Source organism: Elephas maximus, chromosome 20, assembly GCF_024166365.1.
Source record: "Elephas maximus indicus isolate mEleMax1 chromosome 20, mEleMax1 primary haplotype, whole genome shotgun sequence".
Lineage (NCBI taxonomy): Eukaryota > Metazoa > Chordata > Mammalia > Proboscidea > Elephantidae > Elephas > Elephas maximus.
Genome location: NC_064838.1, coordinates 35,963,370 through 35,988,658, shown reverse-complemented (window position 1 = coordinate 35,988,658; position 25,289 = coordinate 35,963,370). Strand labels below are relative to the sequence as shown.

General features: G+C 43.4%; 1 protein-coding gene across 1 annotated transcript in view; it reads right to left on the bottom strand.

Annotated features, from left to right (window-relative positions):
- The window catches only part of SLC6A11 (solute carrier family 6 member 11), a 177,952-nt gene that overhangs the window by 42,202 nt on the left and 110,461 nt on the right, over positions 1 to 25,289 (bottom strand). The gene's annotated exons all lie outside the window — the stretch shown is intronic.

Sequence of the window (25,289 nt, the reverse complement as noted above, 5' to 3'; positions counted from 1 at the left end):
GGTGGTTCAAATCCACCAGCTACCCTGCAGGAGAAAGATCTGGTAGTCTGCTTCCATAAAGAGTACAGCCTTGGAAACTCTATGGGGCAGTTCTACTTTGTCTATAGGGTCGTTATGAGTCGAACTTGATCTGATGGCCCACAACAACAACATGTGATACTACAGGAACTATTTTCTGAGTCTCCAGGTGTCCCTCCAACAGGAACTGCCGTAGACAGCATGACACCCACAGTGAGAATAACTGTGGTTTCCCCCAACATCATCCCGATGCTCTCTTTGAGCCCAGTTCCTAGAAGTTGATGCTGGTGTCCACCAAGGAAAACCACAACTAAAATTCAAAAGTAGGTGATGAGACATGTTTGGAAATCAGGACTTTGCACTAAATACAAATAATACCAAAAAAAAAACAAAAACAAAAAACCAAATCCATTGCCATTGAGTCGATTCCGACTCAGTGACCCTGTAGGACAGAGTAGAACTGCCCAACTGAGTTTCCAAGGAGCACCTGGCGGATTCGAACTGCTGACCTCTTGGTTAGCAGTCACTGCACTTAACCACTACGCCACCAGGGTTTCCAATATAACAAGCATTTATTGAGCACTTACTATGTGCCCTGCTCCCTGTGCGGAGCCCTCATAATGCATTGTTGCACCTGAATTTTCACAGCAACCCTATGAGATAGGCACAAATACCATTCCCCTTTTACAGGTGAATGTCCTGGGTTGCACAAATGATTTGCGCTCGACTACTAACCTTTTTTTTTTTTAACTAACCTAAAGGTTGGTGGTTCGAATCTACCCAGTGGCGCTGTGAAACAAAGGCCCGATGGTCTGCTTCTGTAAAGATTACAGCCAAGAAAACTTTATGGAGCAGTTCTACTCTGTAACACATAGGGTTGCTATGAGTCAGAACAGACTTGATGGGAACAGGTTTGGTTTTCTGGTTTATAGATGAGGAAGCTGAGGCACAGAGAGCTATCTTGTACAAGACTGCACAGCTGGAAAACGGTAGAAGCAGGTGCCTGCAGAATCCCCTCTAGAGATGTATTCGTAACTGATCACGTGGTTTCATATTTGGAATCAGCCTCAGAAGGTCTCTGGTGTCACCTCCGACTCAACGCAAGACTCTCTGAATACTCCAGACAGAACAGTCTCTGCTTGACTACTGCTAGCGATAGGGAGCTCACTATCTCCTGGGGCAGCCCTCTTCTCCTTTAGAGAGCTCCGATCATTAGCAAATTTCTTCAAATAAGAGGAACTCTCCCTTCTTTGGGTCCTAGCTGGGGGGCCACCCAAAACACATCTCTCTCTTCCATATGGCAGCACTTTAGAGATTTGAAGAAACCAGTAGTGCCCCCAAGATTCTAGAACTCTCCCTTTCCAGACAAGATATCTCAATTTCCTCTCTCTTGGGGATTTGATTTTTGTGTGTGTGTGTGTGTGTGTTTTGTTGGGGATTTGGTTATACCATATATAGGTCATTCTACCCTGGAGCTGCTTAAGTTGCTTAAATCACTCAGCAAATCTTATTAAAATTGGAGGTCATAATGTCACCTCTGAACCAAAGTAAAGGAATATATATATATATATTTTCCATCTCTAACACAGGGTCATTGGATTTAGTGACTTGGAGCTAAATGATGAACTTAGGGGGAGCTTGTTCATGATTTGGGGAGGTAGAATGGGGTGGCAGCAGCAGATTGGAGTGAGTTGAGATATGAGTAGGAAGAAATAGGAAAAGAAAAAACAAAACTCTTCCAAGAAATTCTGCCATGAAGGGGAGGTGGGCAATATGGCGGTACCAGTAAAACCAGCTGCTGTGGAGTTGACTCCAACTCATGGTGACCCCAGTGTGTCAGAGTAGAACTGCGTTCCATAGGGTTTTCAAGGGCTGATTTTTCAGAAGTAGATCACCAGGCCTTTCTTTCGAGGTACCTCTGGGTGGATTCAAACCTCCAAACTTTTGGTTAGCAGCCAAGTGCACTAACTGTTAACAAATAAAATTTAGGGACGATTTTTTTTGTTTGTCTTTTTTTTAATGTTAGAAACTTAAGTTTAAATGTTGACAGGGAGAGTTCGATGCAAAAAAAGTATTAAAGATTCGGGGGAAAAATGAATTTTTTTTTTATTGTGCTTTCAGTCAAAGTTTACAGTTCAAGTCAGTTTCTCATACAAAAACTTATACACACATTGTTATCTGACCCTAGATGCTCTCCCTGCAATGTGCCAACACACTCCTCCTCTCCACTCTGTACTTCCCATGTCTGTTCAGCCAGCTTCTGTCCCCCTCTACCCTCTTATCTCGCCTTTGGACAGAAGCTGCCCACATAGTCTCATGTATCTATTTGAGCTAAGAAACACACTCCCCACCCATATTGAAATGAATGCATTTTTAACTCCTCCTGTTCTGCCTCAGTTTCCCCATTTGCTACCTCAGTGAATTATTTTTTCTACTCAGTAGGGCCAGTAAACAATAATAATAAAACAGTTGCTGTCGAGTTGATTCTGATTCATGGCGACCCCACGTGTTTGAGAATAGAATCGTGCTCCCCAGCGTTTTCAATGGCTTATTTTTCAGAAGTAGATCACTTCTGGGTGGACTTGAATCTCCAGCTTTTTGGTTAGCAGCCAAGCATGTTAACCATTTGCACCACCCAGGCATGTAAAAAATATGAAGCAGCAAAAAACAGTACAGCCACTCACCCAGGACTCAGGACACCAGATCCCTGGAGAAACCCACTGAGAGGATCAGGGCTTGATCTAGCATTAACCCTTGAGGCTACCATACTTTTTAAACACCTATGCAAATTTCTCCAGCTGTACTGAGTGTCCCTCCTTCCAGACCTTTCCCTGCCCCTCTAGCTGAGCGCAAAAGCCAGAGTGTGAGCAGCTCTCAGACTTGAGTTGGCTCGCCCTCTGCGACCGGGCACCATCTTTTGGCAGAATGGCTCCCTCATGGTAAATAAATGCTCTGTGCCTGAGAAAAACACCAAACAGACCTTGCAAACCACATGCCCCAAAAGTTGTGCCCCCTACACCAATGATTTTTCATGTGTAGGTCATTTTTCTTGTATTTTTCACATTAAGGACATCAGCTCTAAAAATGGACAGCTGCTAATTTTGCCTGCCCAACATCCAGCTCTTTTTCAGGTAAGAGCACCCTGATTTTTCCTTTGGGAAATTACCTCTTCCCCACCCAGAGTTGGCTCCAGGGGTGGTAACATGACCCAGGCCTCGTCAATCAAATAATTTCTCCCCTATGGCCACAGTGATTGGTTCAGGGATGAGCAAGCCACATCAATGAAACTCAATCCCGTGACTTTTGCTGGAGTAATTGGAAATGGGAAGCCCTCTTTTCTGCAGAGGACATTAAGCTTGTAACTGCTAGGGCTATCGTTGTCTACGAAGGAAGAACTTGTCCCCAAAATAAGGCAAAAACAGAGGGAAGCTGAGTTTAGAGGCAAAGGAAGACTGATATTGGTAATACCCTGGATCCAGCCATTCCTTGAGTCAGTCCTAACATGGAACATTTCTATTACGGAAGGCTATAAATTTCTTGTTTCCTTAAGTCAATTTGAATCAGATTGCTGTCATATCAAACTGCAGAATTCAGACTAATAAGCAACATGAGGCTCTTAGAAGAACCCAGAGAGTGTAAGTCCAATCCTTCAATCAATCCTGAATTACTGGTGAACCAGTATTTATTAATCTTCTGTATGCAGGACCCTGTGCCAGACTCTGAAAGTGGTACTGTACAATTATATATAGAACTCCATTTCTGTCCTCAGGTGAGATAAGGTTAAACAGCCACAAAACCAGGTTCCCAGTACCTAGGAGTGGCAGATGAGGGGTAAGTTTAACATGGACTAGGGCAATCAAATAAGGCTGTCTAGAGAGAGCACACCTTTAAAGATTGGAGAAGAGATGAGAGAGGACACATTGGCCTGGGTGTGCATGTGAGAGCAGGATGTGTTCATAAATGACTTGTCCTCTCGCTCCCCTACCTCTGTGGGAAAAAGCTGCTATTTTTATTCTAATGGTTACCGTTAAACTAACAGCTTTATATAAAACTCTTAGCCCTCCCTCCCTTTTGATACCATCTATTGGTTTTCTATTGTTTTACTGCCTGTGCAAAGGCACTCAGCTGCATGGATCATAACAAATTATGGATAACATTGAGAATAATGGGAATTCCAGAACACTTAATTGTGCTTATGAGGAACCTGGACATAGGCCAAAAGGCAGTTGTTCAAAGAGAACAAAGGGATACTGCATGGTTTAAAGTAAAAAAATGTATATGTCAGGATTGTATCCTTTCACCATACTTATTCAATCTGTATGCTGAGCAAATAATTCAAGAACCTGGTTTATATGAAGAAGAGTGTGGCATCAGGATTGAAGGAAGACTCATTAGTGAAGTACAATATGCAGATAACCTTGCATGCTGAAAGTGAAGAGGACTTGAAGCACTTACTGATGAAGCTCAAAGGACACAGCCTTCGATATGGATTATACCTAAATGTAAAGAAAACGAAAATCCTCACAACTGGGCCAATAAGCACCATCATGATAAATGGAGAAAAGACTGAACTTATCAAGGGTTTCTTTTTACTTGGATCCACAATCAATGCTCAAGGAAGCAGCAGTCAAGAAATCAAAGGGTGTATTGCACTGGGCAAATCTGCTGTGAAAAGAGCTCTTTAAAGTGTTCAAAAGCAAAGGTGTCACTTTGAAAACCAGGGGGCACCTGACCCAAGCCATGGTGTTTTCAATCGCATCATATGCATATGAAAGCTTCACAATTAATAAGGAAGACCAAAGCCTTTGAGTTTATGGTGTTGGTGAAGAATACTGAATATACCATGGGCTGCCAAAACGAACAAATATGGCTTGGAAGAAATACAGTCAGAATGCTCCTTAGAAGCCAGGATAGTGAGACTTTGTCTCACATACTTTGGGCATGTTATCAGAAGGGACCAGTCCCTGGAGAAGGACATCATGCTTGGTAAAGTAGAGAGTTAGTGAAAAAAAGACCCTCAATGAGATAGACTGACACAGTGGCTGCAACCATGGGACCAAGCATACCAACGGTTGTGAGGATGGTGTAGGACCGGGCAGTGTTCCATTCTGTTGCACAGAGTCGCTATGAGTTGGAACTGACTCGATGGTACCTAATAACAACAACAAGGTTGTTAGGTACTGCAAGGAATATTAAAATTAGCCAGTAGCCTCTATTTATCCTCCCTCCCCCTCCTCCAGTGACTGATATGAAGAAATATCCATTTGATCCCAGTTAATATTTGTAAGGTAATCTGTGAGCATATCCTACTTTCCATACACACTCTCCATTCTTTTCCAATTTTTTTTTTAATTGTGCTTTAGGTGAAATTTTATAGTTCAAGTTAATTTCTTATAGAAAAATTTATATATATATTGTTATGTAACACTAATTGTGCTCCCTATAATGTGACAGCACACTCCCCCTTTTCCACCCCAGGTTTCCTGTGTCCATTCAATCAGTTCCGTCCCTTCCTGCCTTCTCATCCTGCCTCCGGATAGGAGCTGCCTATTTAGTCTCCTGTATCTCCCTGAATTAAGAAGCACACCCTTCACGAGTATTATTTTAAGTTTTACGGTCCAGTCTAATCTTTGTCTGAAGAGCTGGCTTCAGGAATGGTTGTAGTTCTGAGTTAGCAGAGAGTCCAGGGGGCATGTCCTTGAGGATTCTTCCATTCTCAGTCAGACCATTAAGTCTGGTCTTTTTACGTGAATTTGAGTTCTAAATCCCACTTTTCTCCTGCTCTACCAGGGACTCTGCTGTGTTCCCTGTCAGGGTGGTCACTGGTAGCAGCCAGGTACCATCTAGTTCTTCTGGTCTCAGGCTGATGGCGTCTCTGGTTTATGTGGCCCTTTTGTCTCTTGAGCTAATATTTTCCTTGTGTCTTTGGTGTTCTTCATTCTCCTTTGCTCCCAGTGGGTTGGGACCAATTGACGCATCTTAGATGGCCACTCGCAAGCTTTTAAGACCCCAAATGCCACTCACCAAAGTGGGATGCAGAACGTTTTAATAAACTTTTTTTGTCAGTTGACCTAGATGTGCCCTGAAACCATGGTCCCAGGCCCTGGCCCCTGCTCCTCTGTCCCTCGAAGTGTTTGGTTGTATTCAGGAAACTTCTTAGCTTTTGATTTAGTCCAGTTGTGCTGACTTCCCGTTTTGTGTGTTGTCCTTCCCTTCACCTAAGATAACTCTTGTCTACTGTCTAGTTAGTGAGTTCCCCTCTCCTGCCTTCCCCACCCTTGTAACCATTAAAGAATGTTTTCTTGAGTTCTGATAATAGTGGTCTCATACAATATTTGTCCTTTTGTGACTGGCTGATTTCACCCAGCATAATGCCTTCCAGATTCCTCCACGTTATGTTTCACAGATTCATCCTTGTTCTTTATCATTGCATAGTATCCCGCTGTGTGAATATACCATAATTTCTTTATCCATTCATCTGTTGATAGGCACTTTGGTTATCTCCATCTTTTTGCTGTTGTAAACAGTGCTGCAATGAACATGGCTGGGCATATATCTATTTGTACAAAGGCTCTTATTTCTCTAGGATATATTCCAAGGAATTGGATTGGGGGATCGTAAGGTAGTTCTATTTCTAGCTTTCTAAGGAAGCGCCACATTGATTGCCAGAGTGGTTGTACCATTTTACATTCCCATCAGCAGTGTATAAGTATTCCAGCGTCTCTACAACCTCTCCAATATTTAATTATTTTGTGTTTTTTGGATTAATGCCAGCCTTGTTGGGGTGAGATAGTATCTCATTGTAGTTTTGATTTGCATTTTTCTAATGGCTGATGATCCAGAGCATTTCCTCATGTATCTGTTAGCCACCTGAATGTCTTCTTTGGTGAGGTGCCTGTTCATAGCCTTTGCCCATTTTTTAAATGGGTTGTCTTTTTGTTGTTGAGGTTCTACACATTAGATGCTGATTGGATTTGTCATAGTGAAAAAAATTTTCCCAGTCTGTAGGTTGTGTTTTTACTCTTTTGGTGAAGTCTCTGGATGAGCGTAAGTCTTTAATTTTTAAGAGCTCCTAGTTGTCTAGTTTCTCTTCTGGTATTTCTGGACTGTTAGTAATGTTTTGTATTCTGTTTATGCCATGTATTAGGGTTCCTAGCATTGTCCCTGTTTTTCCTTCCATGATCTTTATCGTTTTAGATTTTATATTTAGATCTTTGATCCATTTTGAGTTAGTTTTTGTACATGGTGTGAGGTATGGGTCTTGTTTCATTTTTTTGCAGATGGATATCCCGTTATGCCAGTGCCATTTGTTAAACGGACTGTCTTTTCCCCAATTAACAGACTTTGGGCCTTTGTCAAATATCAGCTGCTCATAGGTTGATGAATTTACATCTGGATTTTCAATTCTATTCCATTGGTCTATGTATCTGTTGTTGTACCAGTACCAGGCTATTTTGACTACTGTGGTGGTAAAATATGTTCTAAAATCAGGTAGTGCGAGGCCTCCCACTTTGTTCTTCTTCACTAATGCTTTACTTATCCAGGGCCTCTTCCCTTTCCATATGAAGTCGGTGATTTGTTTCTCCATCTCATTAAAAAATGTCTTTGGAATTTGGATTGGGATTGCATTGTATCTGTAGATCGCTTTGGGTAGAACTGACATTTTCACAATGTTGCATCCTATCCATGAGCAAGGTATGTTTTTCCACTTATTTATGGCTTTTTTGGTTTCTTGCAGTAGCATCTTGTAGTTTTATTTATATAGGTCTTTTACGTCACTGGTTAGATTTACTCCTAAGTATTTTATCTTCTTGGGAGCTATTATAAATGGTATTGATTTGGTGATTTCTCTTCAAGTTCTTTTTGTTGGTGTAGAGGAATCCAACTGATTTTTGTATGTTTATCTTGTATCCTGATACTTTGCTGAGATCTTCTGTTAGTTCCAGTAGTTTTCTTGCAGATTTTTTTGGGTTTTCTGTGTATAATACCATATCATCTGCAAATAGGGATACTTTTACTTCTTCCTTACCAATTTGGATGTTCTTTACTTCTTTTTCTTGCCTTATTGCTCTTGCTAGGACCTCCAGCACATGTTGAGTAAGAGTGGAGATAAAGGGCATCCTTGTCTGGTTCCTGTTCTCAAGGGGAATGCTTTTAGACTCTCTCCATTTAGGATGATGTTGGCTTTGTATAAATGCCCTTTATGATGTTGAGAAATTTCCCTTCCATTCCTATTTTGCTGAGAGTTTTTATCATGAATGAGTGTTAGAGTTTGTCAAATGCCTTTTCGTCAACAACTGATAAGATCATGTGGTTCTTATCTTTTGCTTTATTTTATGTGAGGGATTACATTGATCGTTTTTCTAATGTTGAACCATCCCTGCATACCCGCTATGAATCCTACCTGGTCACAGTGAATTTTTTTTTTTTTTTTTTGATATGTTGTTGAATACAGTGGCTAAAATTTTGTTAAGGATTTTTGCATCTACGTTCATGAGGGATATTGGTCTGTAATTTTCTTTTTTTGTGGTGTTCTTACTTGGTTTTGATATCAAGCTCATGCTGGCTTCATTGAATGAGTTCAGAGTATTCCATCCTTTTCTATGCTATGAAATACCTTTAGTAATAGTGGTGTTAACTCTTCTCTGACACTTTGGTAGAATTCTCCAGTGACGCCATCAGGGCCAGGGTGTTTTTGTTGTTGTTGTTGTTGGGGGTTTTTTAATTACCTCTTCAATCTCTTCTTTTGTTATAGGTTTACTTAGTTTTTCCACCTCTGTTTGTGTTAGTTTAAGTAGGTAATGTGTTTCTAGAAATTTGTCCATTTCCTCTAGGTTTTCAAATTTGTTGAAGTACAATTTTTTGTAGTTTTTAGTTTAGCCAATGGTTTATTGATTTTGTTGATGTTTTCAAAGAAGCAACTTTTGGTCAATTGTTTTTCTGTTCTCTATTTCATTTATTTCTGCCCTTATTTTTATTATTTCCTTTCTTCTGGTACCCGAGGTCTTCTTTTGCTACTATTTGTTCAAGCTGTAGTGTTAATGTTTTGAGTTTGGCCCTTTCTTCTTCTGGATGTATGCATTAATTGCTATAAATTGACCTCTGAGTACTGCTCTTGCTGTGTCCCAAAAGTTCTGGTAGGATGTGTTTTCATTCTCATTTGATTCTTTGAATTTCTTTATTCCATCCTTGATTTCTTCTATACCCAGTAGTTTTTGGGCAAGGCATTGTTCAGTTTCCATGTATTTGATTATTTTTCCCTTGTTTTTTCTGTTATTGATTTCTACTTTCATGGCTTTATGGTCAAAAAAAATGCTTTGTAATATTTTGATGTTTTCAGATTCTGTTAAGACTTGCTTTGTGGCGTAATATGTGGTTTATTCTGGAGAATGTTCCATGTGTGTTAGAAAAGAAAGTATACTTGGCTGCCGTTGCGTGGAGTGTTCTGTATATGTGTCTATGAGATCAAGTTGGTTGAGTGTGTCATTTAGATCTTCCATGTCTTTATTGAGCTTCTTCTGGATGTTCTGTCCTTCACCAGAAGTGGTATGTTGAAGTCCTCTACTATTATTGTGGAGACGTCTATTTTTCTTTTCATCTCTGTTAGAGTTTGTTTTATGTACTTTGGAGTTTGTTTGTGAGTATTTATGATGGTTATATCCTCCTGGTGTATTAACCTTTTAATCGTCATATAGTATCCTTCCTTATCCTTTATGGTGGATTTTGCTTTGAAGTCTATTTTGTCAGAGATTAATATTGCCACTCCTGTTCTTTTTTGATTGTTGTTTGCTTGACATATTTTTTTCCACCCTTTGAGTTTTAGTTTGTGTCTTTGAGTCTAAGGTGTGTCTCTTATAGGCAGCATATAGATGGATCCTGTTTTTTATCCATTCTGCCACTCTCTCTTTACTGGTGCATTTGGTCCATTTACATTCAGCATAATTATTGATCGGTATGAGTTTACTGCTGTCATTTTGATGTATTTGTGTGTGTGTGTGTGTTGTCAACAGTTCCTTTGTTCCACTTAATTTTCTGTATTTAGTCGTTTTTCTTTATGTATTCACTTTTCATAGTCATTGATTTTGTATTTGCTGAGTCTTTATGCTTTTATTCTTTTTTATTTTGATGTGTAGGATTGTTAGTTTCCTTTGAGGTTACCTTAAAATTTACCTCTTTTTTTCTAAGTTTAAATCCATCTTTTATTTCTTGATATCGACTTGAATTCTTCTCCATATGAAAGATCTATGACTACATTATTTAGTTTCCTTTTGATTTTAACGTCATCTTTTACATGTTGATGTCTCTGTTTCTCTCTTTTCATTGTTTTAGGTTTATTTTTGTGACTTCCCTATTTGGGTCGATATCTGGTTGTTCTGTACTGTGTTCTAGTCTTGGGTTGTTATCTGGTATTATTGATTCTCTAACTGGAGGACTCCTTTAGTATTTCTTGTAATTTTGGTTTAGTTTTTAAAAATTCCCTTAACTTCTGTTTATCTGGAAATGCCCTAATTTTGCCATCATATTTGAGAGACAGTTTTGCTGGATATATAATTCTTGGCTGGCAATTTTTCTCCTTCAAGACTTTATATATGTGTCATCCCATTGCCTTCTTGCCTGAATGGTTTCTGCTGAGTAGTCAGAGCTTAGTCTTATTGACTCTCCTTTGCAGATGACTTTTCATTTATTCCTAAAAAAAAAAAAAAAAAGCCACTCTTAAAATTCTCTATCTTTGGTTTTGGCAAGTTTGATTATAATTTGTCTTGGTGACTTTCTTTTGCAATCTACCCTGTGTGAGGCTCGATGAGCTTCTTGGATATATATCTTCTTATCTTTCACGATTATCAGGGAAGTTTTCTGCCAACAAATCTTCAAGAATTTTGTCTGTATTTTCGGTTATTCCCTCAGTTCTGGTACCCCAATCACTTGTAGGTTATTCCTCTTGATAGAGTCTCACACAATTTTTAAGGTTTCTTCATTTTTTTTAATTCTTTTACCTGATTTTTCCTCAAATAAGTTGGTGTCAAGTGCTTTATCTTCAATCTCACTAATTCTGATTTCCATTGCCTCAGTTCTGCTCCTATGACTTTCTATTGAGTTGTCTAATTCTGAAATTTTATTGTTAATCTTTTGGATTTCTATTTTCTGTCTATGGATTCTTACAGCCTGCTAAATTTATCATTTTTCTTTTGTATAACCTTCTTAAGTTCCTTTATTGCTTTGACTATGTGTATTCCTTGGCTTGGTCTGCATTTTGCCTTATCTCCTTCTTGATCTCTGTATATTAATCTTTTGAATTCTACCTCCGATAATTCCAAGGGATTTTCTTCCTCTGTGAGGTTTCCCGGATCTTTGTTTTGATCGTTTGATGAAGCCATCACAGTCTGCCCCTTCATGTGATTTGATATTGACTATTGTCTCTGAGCCATCAATAAATTATTATATTTATTTATTTTATGTTTGCTTACTGTGTCCTAGCTTCTTGTTCAGTTTTCATATCTTTTTATTGTCTCTGAGCCATCAATAAATTATTATATTTATTTTATGTTTGCTTACTGTGTCCTAGCTTCTTGTTCAGTTTTGATATGCCCAAATAGGCTGGTTGTGTGGGCTACTTTGTTTACTGTGTCTTTGAAGCTCCCACATCCTGTCACCAGGCGGTTAGAGCTGTTACTAGGTATGTGAGCCCGGGAGTCCATTTACTTATCTTCTGTGGATTCAGCTCAGGTGTCCATTTTGTCAATCACCAAGTGTGTGGTGCAGGCACTCACCTATAGTCCTAGACACACAGGACTATGTAGGGGTACCTGCAGCAGGCACAGTTTATCTGGCTGCAGTAGGGGGTTATATGCTTAGCAAAGTATGGAGCTGACAGCTGCCTGAGTGCCTAGGTAGAAGGTGTGTCCTTGTTCCCTAGAGTGTATAGGTGGGTGGGTTTTGCAGCTGGACTTTGGGCAGCCAATACTGTTGGCTGTAAGGACTGGGAGGCACCACTTATTCTCAGACCCCTGTTGTGGGTGGGTAGATGGAGCCACTAGTCCTTAGCTCCTGATGTGGGTAGGTGAGGACCCTACTTAATGGGCAGGGTGGTGTTAAATGTCACAAATCTGCTACTTCCTTATCTGTTGCGGTTGAAAATAGGCTTCAGGTATATACCCTGCTGTACTATGCTAATGAGGGCCTATGCTGTTGAAATGGGCCCACACAGGTCTATGCAGGGGTGAAAGGCATGCCAAGTCCATGGACCCCTTCTGCCTGTGCCTAGACAAAGGGGCTGTGCCTGCCCTGAGTTCCCAGCTTAGGGGAGCTGGCAGATTATTCTTCCTGTTTGTAATTTGTTTGTTAATTTGTTCCCTCTCCAAAAGCTGGGAGAATGGCTCTGGTCGCTCAACGGTTTCCACTTCTGGCCCAGGGGTCGTGGCAATCGCTGAAACTGGACTGGGACCGGATCAGAACAGGGAGGGGGTGGGTGAATGAAAGAGAGGTACATCCCAGAGGCAGAAGGTTTTTGTGATCCTGCGTGGTAGGTTAGAGGCTTGTACTTAACTTTTGCAGGTACAGCACCGCTTCTGCCTGGTTCTGGAGGCTTGTGCACTCTCTGCTGCTCAGTTTCTCCAGGTGTGGAAAATGCATCCTGAGTGTTACCACTTGCCTCAGCCCTTGTGCAGCAGCCAATCTAGCCTCCAGGGGGCTGGCCAGGTCAGGTCTGGCAAATCCTCAGTGCTTCTGAACTGTCTCTCCCTCCCCCTGCCACTCAGTCTGACTCTTCAACTTTGTCATTGATGTTCAGGGCTCCTAGATTGTCATATATAATCGATTCACTTGTTTTCTCAGGTCTTTGTTGTAAGAGGGATCACAGGAAGCAACTGACTACTCTGCCATCTTGGCCTTGACTCTCTCTCTCACAATTTTTAATACTTATATGTTCATTACACTATCAGAACATACAACTATTCCATGTCATACTATCTCCCTCATAGCCATTATTTAGTGTTAATTCTGCAGGTGAATATACATATAATGCTCCTGCCCAAGTCCTTATGTTAATGCCTCTCCAGTCAATTTGGTTTTCTATAGCTTGCTCTCTAGTAACTTCCTCTGGAAAGACTCATGGGAAAGAATATATCCTGGATTCTTCACATGTTCACAATAGTTTCTCTATGCCTTTCATACTTGAAAGTCAGTTTGGTTGGATATAAAATTCTAGCCTTTCCTTTCCTTTCCCTGAGTGTCTTGAAAATATTGCTCACTTGTCTTCTAGCACAAAGTACTTCTGTAGAAAAGTCTGGTGACAACCTAATTTGTTTTCCATTAAAAGGCACTTACTGTTTTTGCCTAGATGCCCAACAGGTTTTTTTTTTTTTTTTTTTTTTAACTCTTTCTTCCTTAAAGTTCAATTGTTTTATTAGAATATATCTTTATATTGACTATTCTGGGTTGATTCTGCCAGTGCATAACCTGCTTCTTCAAAATGCAAGTTCAAGTTTTCTCTTTTATTTTAGAAAAAAATTCCTGAAATATTGTTTTTAGTATTGTTCTCTTCCATTGCTTTGGTTTTCTTCTTTTGTGAGTCGTATGTAGGTTGGATCTTCTTTGTCTGTCTTCCACGACTATCATTTTTCCTGAATTCTTTGAAAAATCTTTCTCCATTTTTGTTTGATTTTATTTTTCATTTTCCTCCTTTGTATCCTCTATTTACCTTATGATATCACCCATGGCATGTATTCATTTTTTATTCCTTCTTCTTAGTTATTTTTCCTGGAATATTGAATTCTATCCAGAGCTCTGCCATTTCTCTTCATATCTTTTATCTAACAATATCAATTATGCTGTTCTTTTAGAGTTATCTATTTTTTTCTTAATCTCATTTAGTTTGCTTTAAAATGTTGTTTTAGTTTACATCCATTTTGTGGGTTTGTCTTTATGGCATAAATTCATTACCTAAAGAAAGAATATTCTGCTCATAATTCTTTTTCTCCTAGTAAGTTTGTATAGGATTTGACCACAACCCTTTTCCACTGCTCATGTGTAAGTGAGATGGACTTTCCTGTACTCTTAGGAGGGAGTTCTCGTGCAGAAGAATGGGGTGGTTTACTAAAGAATAGATTTTTTGGCTTCATGATTCTGGGGCTCCTCTTCTATTATTACCAAAACTATGGACATGCAGACAGTACTTTCTGAAATCATCGTTTTCTACTCCATTAGCCCACTCTTACTCAAAACTTTTCTTTTCCTCTAGTGTCTCTATCCTGCTCAATTTGGATTCTACTTCCAGTAGCTTCTCCTCAATTGGGCTCTCTCTGAAATGAAGCTTTGGCTGTATAGCTCCTAGTGTTCATGGGGCCCCGGGCCCTGGCCAGACTTCCTGCAGCCTTCCTGCCCTACCTATGACTGGGAGTCTGCACAGCACCCTCCCAGTTTTGGATGACATTCTCAGATATATCCATCAAGCTTCCACTTCCAAGGAGAGTCCTCTCTGTCTGGGGTTGAGTACATGTTAGAGGTTCCTGGGTTCCCTGGCTCTTAACCTCCAGTATTCCCTTTGCCTTTCTCTTCATCTTCACCTCATCCCACAGAGCTGATAGTATGCATGTGTTGTTTCTGTTGGTGTTTGGCCCCACTTGTTATATTTTGGGGTTCATGGATTCATCTAATTACACTGAAGGTGTTGTCCATAGTTTTTTTGTTTTGCTATCTTAGTTTCTCTGTCTGTTTTGGTGGAGAAGATTCTGAGAAATTAAAAAATATATATATTTTTTCTTCTTGCCATCATGTCTCCTTTGTTATCAAGAAATATTTAGAGGACAGATTAAACAAGATTAGTCTTGACTGGCGGTCAGAGAAGAATACCCAGATTTCTGACTAAAAGAATTGGTGGATGGGGTGTAACACTAGAGGGTGGGGCAGATTTGTTTGTATTTTAAAGGGAGGGTAAAAGTTTTAAGTGGGGAAGGTGAGTAGGTATAGTTCTGGACAGAGGAATTTTGAAACCTCCAAGTGAGGTATTCAGGAGACAGTGGAAAGCCTAGGGCTATATATAGAAGTCTGGGCTGGAGACAGAGTCCCTGGGTGGTGCAAACAGTTAATGTGCTTGGCTATTAAATGAAAGACTGCAGATTCAAGTCCATCCAGAGGGACCTCAGAAGAAAGGCCTGGCAATCTACTTCTGAAAACCCTATGGAGTACAGTTCTACTCTGACACACGTGGGGTTGCCATGAATTGGAGTGGACGCCACTGTAACTGGTTTGGGGCTGGAAACACAGATTTGAAAGTCACCAGGACTTCGGCAGTAACTTAACATCTCCCTGACTGCAGATCTGAAACTTTCTCCACTGGATTTCCACATTTCTCACATTTAGAAAACCCACGTTGACATCAACTTTTCTGCCAAAACACATGCTCACTGGACATGACAGAGCATGAGCGCTGTCAGGATTAGATTTCTCACAAAGGTCTCATGAGAAGTAGCACATGGCTTCACATGGAATTTGCATCATTAGACTTCTCAAAAGATTGGCACAATAAATGTATGTGTGTGGTTAAGAAAATGTAACAGGGTCCCACGTTCCAGCTTTGCTCCTTGGTCTGGGAAGGTACTAGTCAACTCGGAAGTGAGCTTCTGTATTTGTTAAGATAAAACAGTTAAGCACTCATTTACTAACCAATAGGTTGGAAGTGCAAGTCCACCCAGAGGTGATTTGGAAGAAAGGCCTGGAGATCTGCTTCCAAAAAAAATCAGCCATTGGAAACTCTATGGAGCACAGTTCTATTCTGACAAACATTGGGTCACCATGAGTTGCAAATGACTTGGCAGCAATTTGTTTTTTGGGGGGGGGAGGGGTTGTGCTATATTTTAAAAAACGCTGAAATTTCAGTGACTTAGCACAACCAAAGTTTATTTCTCATCCACACAAAGCCCAAAGCGGATGGTGGAGGCTGTCTTCCATCCAATGATCTAGAGATACAGGGCCTTCTACATCTCAACACAGGCTTCCACAGCCTCTGAGGCAGAGAAACTGAAAATTGGATGTCTGCTAGAGATGTTCATAAGGGTCAGTGCTGGGAGTCATTTATATCACTTCTGAGCACATATTAGTGACCAGAACCAGGTAGCATGGCCCCAACCTAAATGCAAGGGAGGTTGGGAAATGTAGTCTTTCTATCTACCCAGGAAGAGAGGGAATAAAGAGAAAGAACCCATAGCATTATCTCTGCCACAGTCATTCCAAATCTATCTCACCTAAGGCAACTTTTTCTTCAACATGGAATTCCACAAATACCCAGAGATCAGACAAAACCATGATGGCCATTGGCACAATTTGACAAAAGGGGAAAAAAGAATCTAATAAAGCAGATTAATAGAACATTCATGAACCCTTCCACCAACATGGTGATGCCTTAAGAAGTGGAGGGAGCCCTGGTAGCACAGTGGTTAAGAGCTCAGCTGCTAAACAAAAGGTTGGCTGTTCAAATCCACCAGCTGCTCCTTGGAAACCCTATGGGGCAGTTCTACTCTGTCCTATAGGGTCGTTATGAGTCAGAATCGAGTCAATGACAACAGCTTTGGTTTGGTTTTGGTTTAAGTGGGAAACTGAGTTAACATTTGTTGAGAACCTACAGTGTGCTAGATACTTTCATGTACACAATCTCAAAATTTGCGTATACATCCCATTACATACAAAGCTGATGCTGAGTTGGCTTTGACTCATAGAGACTTTATGTGCAACATAATGAAACATTGCCCAATTCCACGTCATTCTCACAACTGCTGGCATGTTCGAGCCCACTGCTGTGGCTATTGTGCCAATCCATCTCACTGAGGGTCTCCCACACACTTGTTGGCCCTCTACTTCACCAAACATGATGTCCTCCTCTAGTGATTGATCCCTCCTAATGATGCGTCCAAAGCAAGCGAGTTGAACAATGTTCTGTTGTGATCTACAAGGTTTTCATGGGCTGATTTTTAGAAATAGATTGCCAAGCCTTTGCTTCTAGTCTGTCTTATTCTGGAAGCTCTGCTGAAACCTGTCCACCGTAATGACCCTGTTGATATTCGAAATATCGGCGGCATAGCTTCCAGCATCACAGCAACATGTAAGCTACCACAGTACGACAAACTGACAGATGGGTGGTAGATACATCCCAATAGGTAAGTATTGTTATCTCCATTTTTATAGAAGAGGAAATGAATACATAAAAGGTCGAATAGCCAGTAGGGAGAGTCAGGTTCAAACCCAAGGTTTTCTGGCTCCACATTTTACAGAGACAAGTTGGGGCCTCCTGGTCTCTGAGAAGGCCTGGAGTCTTAGCTGGGATTTGAACAGCTCTGGGGCTGTCAAGTCAAAGCAAGCAAAGACCATCCCACCTCAATGAAAGCAAGACCAGGCAACAGAGTCCCAGTGACCACATCTCCCAGGATGCTACAAAGGAGCAACTCAGTGGAGAAAGGGCTTCCTATTTCCCAACACAATCTGAAGGGAAAATAGTCTCAACAAAACAAACCCCAAGGAAGCTGGGTCAGTAGCTGAGAAATGGATCACACCCCATGTTCTGAGCAATGAATGGGGGGCGTTCTGGGACCACAGCCATGGGCGGTCCACATTCAGAGATTTGGAGGTCACATTTGCATGGGAACAGAGGAGTGGAGCCGCTGCAAAAGAGAGGTGGTCCTGCCCTCTAGCTCGGACAACCTCACCTCCTTTGGCCAACTGGTTCCAATGAGCCATGGTGCATGGTAAGTACAGAAAGCCACAGACCAGGGTACAACCCATCTTCCCAACTAGCCCCTCAGAGCCCCGCACAGGGCTGTAAGGAGTATGCCCTCAATGATATTTACTAGAGGAGGAAGGATGGATGAATGGACATGGAGAAATTATTCCCTACCCACATTCGAAAGCTACCTGTCATAAATGCTCGGTATATGCTGCCCCAGCCCACAGGGCAGCACTTTACAGTTTACAAGGTACCTTCTTATGTCCGGTGACCTTCACCTGCCCTGAGGTGGGCATCATTTTTCCCAGGTTAAAAATAGGTGTGGGAGGAAACAAGCTTGCCCTTTCCCCACATTGCCACCTTGACTTACAAGTAGCATGTCTAATCTCTTAGATGTTGTGGGGAGAAAGCTTCTGGTCTTTTCTCTACCTCTTGGAGAGAAGTGACTTACTCAACCGCAGAGACTGGGAAGTGGGCCATCATCCATATGCAGCTCGTGTCTCTCTCTTTTCTCTCACACACAAAGGGTGGAATAAGACAATGTGTGAAACAAACATTGGGCCTGGTCCTAGCTCTCGGAGAGCATCAAGGAAGTACTCAGAACTCCAGCCATGAGCACTCATAAGCAGTAGGTGTTTAGTAAATTCCTGGAGTGATGCAAATGGTTAAGTGCTCCAGTACTAACTGAAAGGTTGGTGGTTTGGACCCACCCAGAGGCACCTGGGAAGAAAGGCCTAGCGATCTGTTTCCGTAAAGATTATAGTCAAGAAAACCCTATGGAGCACAGTTCCACTCTACAACTTATGAGGTCACCATGAGTCGGGATCGACTCGACCGCAACTGGTGCTGACAGCAAACTGCTCCCCAGGATATTCCAGTGTTAAGGAATCTGGAGGGGAAAAAAAAAAAGCCTCTTTCCTTTTATCCTCACAACAGACAAGGGAAGCATGGAAAGGGGCTGAGGTTCCTGGCCTGGGAGTCCAACTGGAAATGTGTCCCACAGCCTCTGGCTCCGGTGCCAAGCCCTTTCCTGGGCAGCCTGCCCCTGGGGCAGACCTGGGCATTGAGTGGCTACTATGTGCCATGCACCCTCCAGGGGCTGCGTACAGAGCAATCGCCAAACCGCACACAGTTTCTGCCCTCAAGAAGCTTACATTCTAGAAGGAGAGACAGACGATAACCACAGACAGATGAACTAGGGCACAGCTTTCAGCAGACAGGAACGAGTCAGGGGAGAAGGGTGTAAGAGATGAAGGCAGGGGGCAGCATGGCCAGAGCCCCCTGTGGGACAAGTGCCACTGCTGCCCCGGTGAGCTGAAAGGGACCGGAGTGGAAAGTGTGATTGTCTCCAGCAGCTCAGGAAGCACAGGCTACAGAAAGATGCTCCACTAGAAACGTGCTTGCGGGTCTAGGGAGCCACCAGTCAGAGCAAAAGGGCGTCGGCCTGCTTGGCACCAGCCGGCAAACCTGGATCACATCCACACAACCTGTGGTTCCTGGTGTTTGCAGCCAGGATGCTGAGCTTTGAGGCCACTGACGAGCATAGCACTAACGCCTCCTGCCCCCAAAGCACTAGTAAGAGCAGGTGTATGGTGATGGTGATACTACTAGTCACAATAATACCAGCTAACGTTTATTAGTGCCCACTACATACCACGGGGAAACCCTGGTGACATAGTGGTTAAGCGTGACGGCAGCTAACCAAAAGGTTGGCAGTGTGAATCCACCAGCTGCTCCTTGGAAACTGTATGGGGCAGTTCTACTCTGTCCTATACGGTTGCTAGGAGTCGGAATCGACTCAACGGCAAAGGGTTTGTTGGTTCTTTTGGTTTGGACGTACCAGGGACTGTTCTGAGCACTGTGCAAGTATTAAAATCAGTCAACCTCACTGTTAAGATCTTGTTGTTAAGTGCCGTTGAGTTGGTTCCGACTCACGGTGGCCCTACGTACAACAGAACGAAACACTGCCCAGTCCCTGTGTCATCCTCGCCATTGTTGCTATGTTTGAGCCCACGGTTGCAGCTGCTGTGTTGATTCATTTCATTGAGGGTCTTCCTCTTTTTTGCTGACCCTTTACTTTACCAAGCATGGTGTCCTTTTCCAAGGAATGAATGTTTGCAGCTGTTTCTTCTCATTTTGAGTTGTGCTGCATTGGCAAATCAAGGTCCCAAAAGCTTTACTGCATCTACACCATTAAGGTCGACTTTACTTTGAGAAGGCAGCTCTCCCCCAGTCATATTTTGACTGCCTTCCAACCTGAGAGTCTCATCTTCCGCCACCGTATCAGCCAGTGTTCCCCTGATATTCATAAGGTTTTCACTGGCCGATTTTGTCAGTAGATAGCCAAATTCTTCTTCCCAGTTTGTCTTAAGTCTGGAAACTCTGCTGAAACCTGTCCACCATGAGTAACTCTGCTAGCATTTGAAATACTGGTGGCATAGCTTCCAGTATCACAGCAACTGTACGACAAACTGACAGACAAGTGGTGGACTATTAAGGTAGCTATTATTATTCCCTTTTTAAAGATGAAAAAAACTAACATTCAGAGAGGGGAAGTTACTCATCGACTTAGCGTTACAGAAGATGAACATGTTGACCGTGTCTAAGGAGTCACTTTGAACCTGTAAATCCAGAAGCTGGATTGCCCTCAGCACTGGGAAAAGGGATTAAATTAAATGAGATGACTTTGTTCAGGTGCCTGGTACAGGGCTAAATGCAAAGAGCACGAGCTTTGGAGACAGACCCGGATTGGCGCCTGGCTCTTCCATGTACCTACCGTGCAACCCTTGGCAAGTTACTACACTACCTCTCAGAGTCTCAGTCTCCGTGTCAGTGAAAGAAGGACACGGTGATCATAAAGCTGAGGAACTAGTTGTTGTTAGCTGCCGTAGAGTTCACCCTCAACTCATAGTGACCCCATGCACAATGGAAAAAACACTACCTGGTCTTGAGCCATACCTATGATCAGTTTCTGATCAGACCGTTGTGATCCATAGGGTTTTCATTCTGATTTTCAGAAGTAGATTGCCAGACCTTTCTTCCTAGTCTGTTCTAGTCTGGAAGCTCTGCTGAAACCTGTTCAGCATCATGGCAATACGCAAGCTTCCACTGACAGGCGGGTGGTGGCTTCGCATGAGGTACACTGGCCAGGGAAGAAACCCAGGTGTCCCACATGGAAGGTGAGAACTCTGCCACTGAGCCACCACTGCCCTCAGAGTACCTGCTATAATGTTCATCTGATTTTGGTGGCTAACACTTCTCAACTAGAAACAACTACCCACGTCCTTTCCAAGGCCCCAATCCCCTTCCCCTCTAGGTGAAGAAATCAGATTTCTGAAGCGCTCCAAGCACTGCAGCTGTCCATCATTAAAGGAGCCACACCTGTCCCTTTGGGTGGTGAGCCTGGGCACAACAGCAATGGGGAGAAACTGCCAACATCTCATTGCTCCCAGGCTCCTTGCCCTCCCAATGCCTAGCCAAGGAGATGCATGAAACCCGCCAGGCCCAACAGCACATGCAGCCTTGGCTTTTCCATCCAAGTTGCAGGACAGGGCTCAGTGCCCTTCCTGGGGTTCATGACCCACCGCCTTTTCTTTCTTTAACATTTGCTTTTCAAACGGACCACCACACACACACACACACAAACCCACACACAACACAACTTTTGTGAATTGAAACTTTGTTGGAGGCAAAAACATAACTTATATGGCCTGGCAGAAAATGGTTGAATTAAGCTCTTTCTTTTCGCCTTTTAGATCGGTAAAGATTCTCAAAAGATTAAAAGTAGGTTAGAAGAATAATAAAACAGCTGTGCTTCCAGTGTGTACCTGACAACAGCTTTTGTTGAAGTGAATAATTACATGAGAATCACTTCCTTCCCACCTCTTTCTCAGCCTCTCTGGGTTGCTAGGCGCCCTCACTGCTACTTTGGCTAATGCCACATACAGAAGCGGGTGAACACAGTATGGCCATTATGAAGGCAGGCAAGTCCAGGAGAAGGATTCAAACGCTCCCTCCCTCCCCAGTGGATTCAAGGTTGGGGGGGCGGGGGGGCAGGGGGGCGGGGGGTGGAGGTTGGTGGAGTCCACTTTGGGTATATTTAAATGCTAATGTGCTGGGCAGGCAGGAACAGTGGTGGGAAGGTGCTGAGGCTCTTGGCCTGGAAGCCCAACTGGAAAGGGGTCGGTCCTGCAGCCTCTCGCTCTGGCACCAAGCCCTTCCCTGGGCAGCCTGCCCCTGGGGCTAACTTGGGCTCCCACCCGGAGCAGGCCAGGGGCCCTGCCAGTAAAGTGTCACTGGGCTGAAGGGTTACACTGCAGGGCATAGTTGGGGGGGTAGTTTGGGTGTGTGGCTGACTCTGGTGGCCCCTGTGTGTGGAGTCGGGGGTGGGGGTCACTGTGGCTGGGCCTTTGCCCAGGAGGCTGGACAGCTGTGCATCCTTCACAGACAGCAGTGAGAGTAGACGGGCGGGACTGGCACCAGGCAGACAGCAATGACCCCGTGCCTCACACGGGAGAACCCTGGGCGTTTTGCACGCCTACCCCTCAGTCCATCACAGGAGATGATTTCACCCCGCTTTACCCAAGAGCTGGAAACTCTGGTGGCATGGTGGTTAAGAGTTACAGCTCCTAACCATAACAGGTCATAAGTTCGAATCCACCATGTGCTCCTTGGAAACTCTATGGGGCAGTTATAATCTGTCCTATAGGGTCGCTATGAGTAAGAATTGACTCAACAATAATTGGGTTGGTTTTTGGTTTTTACCCAAGAACTAAGTGGAGGAGACTCAGAGCAATGAAAAGCTAAAGCAAGGCCCACAGATTGCACATCCTCAGCCCTCTGTGTTCCTAGGACCATCCACACAGCCTCCCGGTAAACCAGCTGCCTTTGAGTCAACTCTGGCTCGTAGCCCCTCCATGTGTGTCAGAGTAGAACGTCCTCCCTACGGTTTTCAATGTCTCTGATCTTCTGGAAACAGACCACCAGGTCTGTCTTCTGAGGCACCTCTGGGTAGATTGGAACTTCCAACCTTTTGGTTTTCAGGGGATCAAGTTAACCATTTGTACCGTCTACTGACTCCACTCACACAGTCTCAGGGGCTCAATTTTAGGCCAAGGTCTTTCCCTGACAGTGCTTGTCAAGGGGGCAGCATTTTGGACAGGACACCTCACTCTGCAGGACCGTCCTGCTCACTGTAGGATGGTTTGCCTCTACAGCCCCAGCTCTCTAAATACTACAGGTGCCCCAGTCATCGTGGCAACCAAAAATATGCTCCTAGGTGTATCTAAGGACCCCAAGGCCAGTGGGACTCACCCTGGCTTAGAAGCCTTGAGGCCAAGGGACCTGGGCATGGTGAGGTTGGGGGGCCTGAAGAACTCAAATTCCCTCTCTGGGGAGCACAAGGCCAGGCCTTCGGGCCAAGCCAGACTGCAGCTCCCAGACCAAACCCAGAATGGGTGCATTCTCCTGTGTCAGCCAAGCAACAGCCGAGGTGAAGCCTTGTCATCTTCCCCCTTCACCATGTTCTCTCCTCTAATAACCATGGAAGCGGCTCAAAGGCAGAGAGCCAGGAAGAGAAATGGCATGTGGGATGTGCTACACCCTGGAAGCACCAAGCGGCAGCGTACACTTCAGTCCAGAAAGAATTCTCTTGGGAGGAAAATGAAGAACACAGCCATGGTTGACAAGGAAGCCAACTCTGTGTCTATCCATGGGCAGAGAAAATAATACATTTAATTATTATATTATTATATTAACTGTTCATTGTCTGTCTCCCCCAGTGAGAATGGAAGTGCCAAGATGCAAGGATTTTAATCTGTTGTTTTTTTTTTCCCTACTGCTGAATCCCTGCATTGCCTGGCACACGATTAGCACTCAAAAAACATGTGTTGGCAAGGCTGGGGAAGTCAGTGCAACCTGACCAAGGCAAGGGCATGGAAGCTTCATAGACACATCCAAACTCCCTGAGGGACTGAATTACTACTGGGCTGAAGGCTGGGGACCATGGTCTTGGGAGACATCTAGCTCAACGGGCATAACATAGTTTCTAAAGCAAATGCTCTACATCCTACTTTGGTGAGTAGCATCTGAAATCTTAAAACTTGTGAGCGGCCATCTAAGATACTCCGCTGGTCTCATCCCCATCTGGCACAAGGGAGAATGAAGAAAACTGAAGACACAATGGAAAGATTAGTCCAAAGGACTAATGGACCACAACTACCATTACTAATGGACCAGCCTCCACCAGACTGGGTCCAGCACAACTAGATGGTGCCTGGCTACCACCACCAACTGCTCTGACAGGACAGAGCTGGAGAAAAATGTAGAACAAAATTCAAACTCACATAAAAAGACCAGACTTACTGGTCTGACAGAGACTAGAAAAACCCCGAAAGTATGGCCCCTGAACACTCTTTTAACTCAGTACAGAAGTCCCTCCTGAGGGTTCACCCTTCAGCCAAGGGTTAGGTCCGTAAAACAAAACAAGGCTAAATGAGCACAGCAGCCTAGGGGCAAGGAAGAGAACGCAGGAGGGATAGGAAAGCTGGTAATGGGGAACCCCCCAAGATCGAGAAGGGAAGAGTGTTGATATGTCATAGGGTTGGCAACCAATATCATAAAACAATATACGTATTGTTTAATGAGAAACTAATTTGCTCTGTAAACCTTCATCTAACGTACAATAAAAAAAAATAAGTGTTGAATGAATGATTGCCCACAGCTCTGTAGAGTCTCCAGTAACTAGAAAGGGAACATTCAAGGCTCAGAATCCCAGCTACAAGGCCAAGGGTAGAGGGTTCTGGATGGAGGGGTCAGGACACCTGGATCTGATTCCATGCTGCCCCTCAAGTTATTGTGCATTCTTGGATAAATCCTTTCTGTTCTCCTGGCCTCAGTTTTCCAGTCTGCCAAATAAGGAAACTGAATTGCGATGGAGATAGAAAATACATGGCACGTACCTCCCACCCCCGTTCCTGCCCCTGGAAGACACTGCTAATCAATCACAGCAGTTCCCTCGATGCAGCTACGGTGAAAGAAGTATGCAAGCTGAACCCGAGAGAGATGACCTTCCAGCTCCGACATCCTGGGCTTTTACAGCCAGGACCTTTAGGTTTCGGGGTCAGTCAAGGCTCATTTTCCTTGAGGTGTTGCACAGTCTTGAAACCCCAAGAAGACACTGTTCCAGCGCAGAGTTTAAGCGCCTGCCTTGCACTAGGGACAAACCAAGACAAACACAGGGATTGTGCGTCTTTATAAAACAATCATGGAGATAAACCTTTCAGAGGATTTTTGGTGCTTGTCCTAGGCCTGACAGGTTGGAAGGAAGTGGAAGGATATGCCAGTGGAGCAAAGAGTGTAAGGAAAGGCCTAACAACAGGGAAAGGAAAGATCTGTCTGACACTTCCCAACACGCATGCTGCTTAGCAGAGGACAGAGATGGGCAGGGCTGGACCTTCTTGAGTCCTGTGGAACTCGCAGAGCTGGTAGTTTGTTAGTTACCATATCTTTGAGAGGAAGCCGCTCTGAGTTCCCGAGTAGGAAAATGACCGTGGTAGCAGCA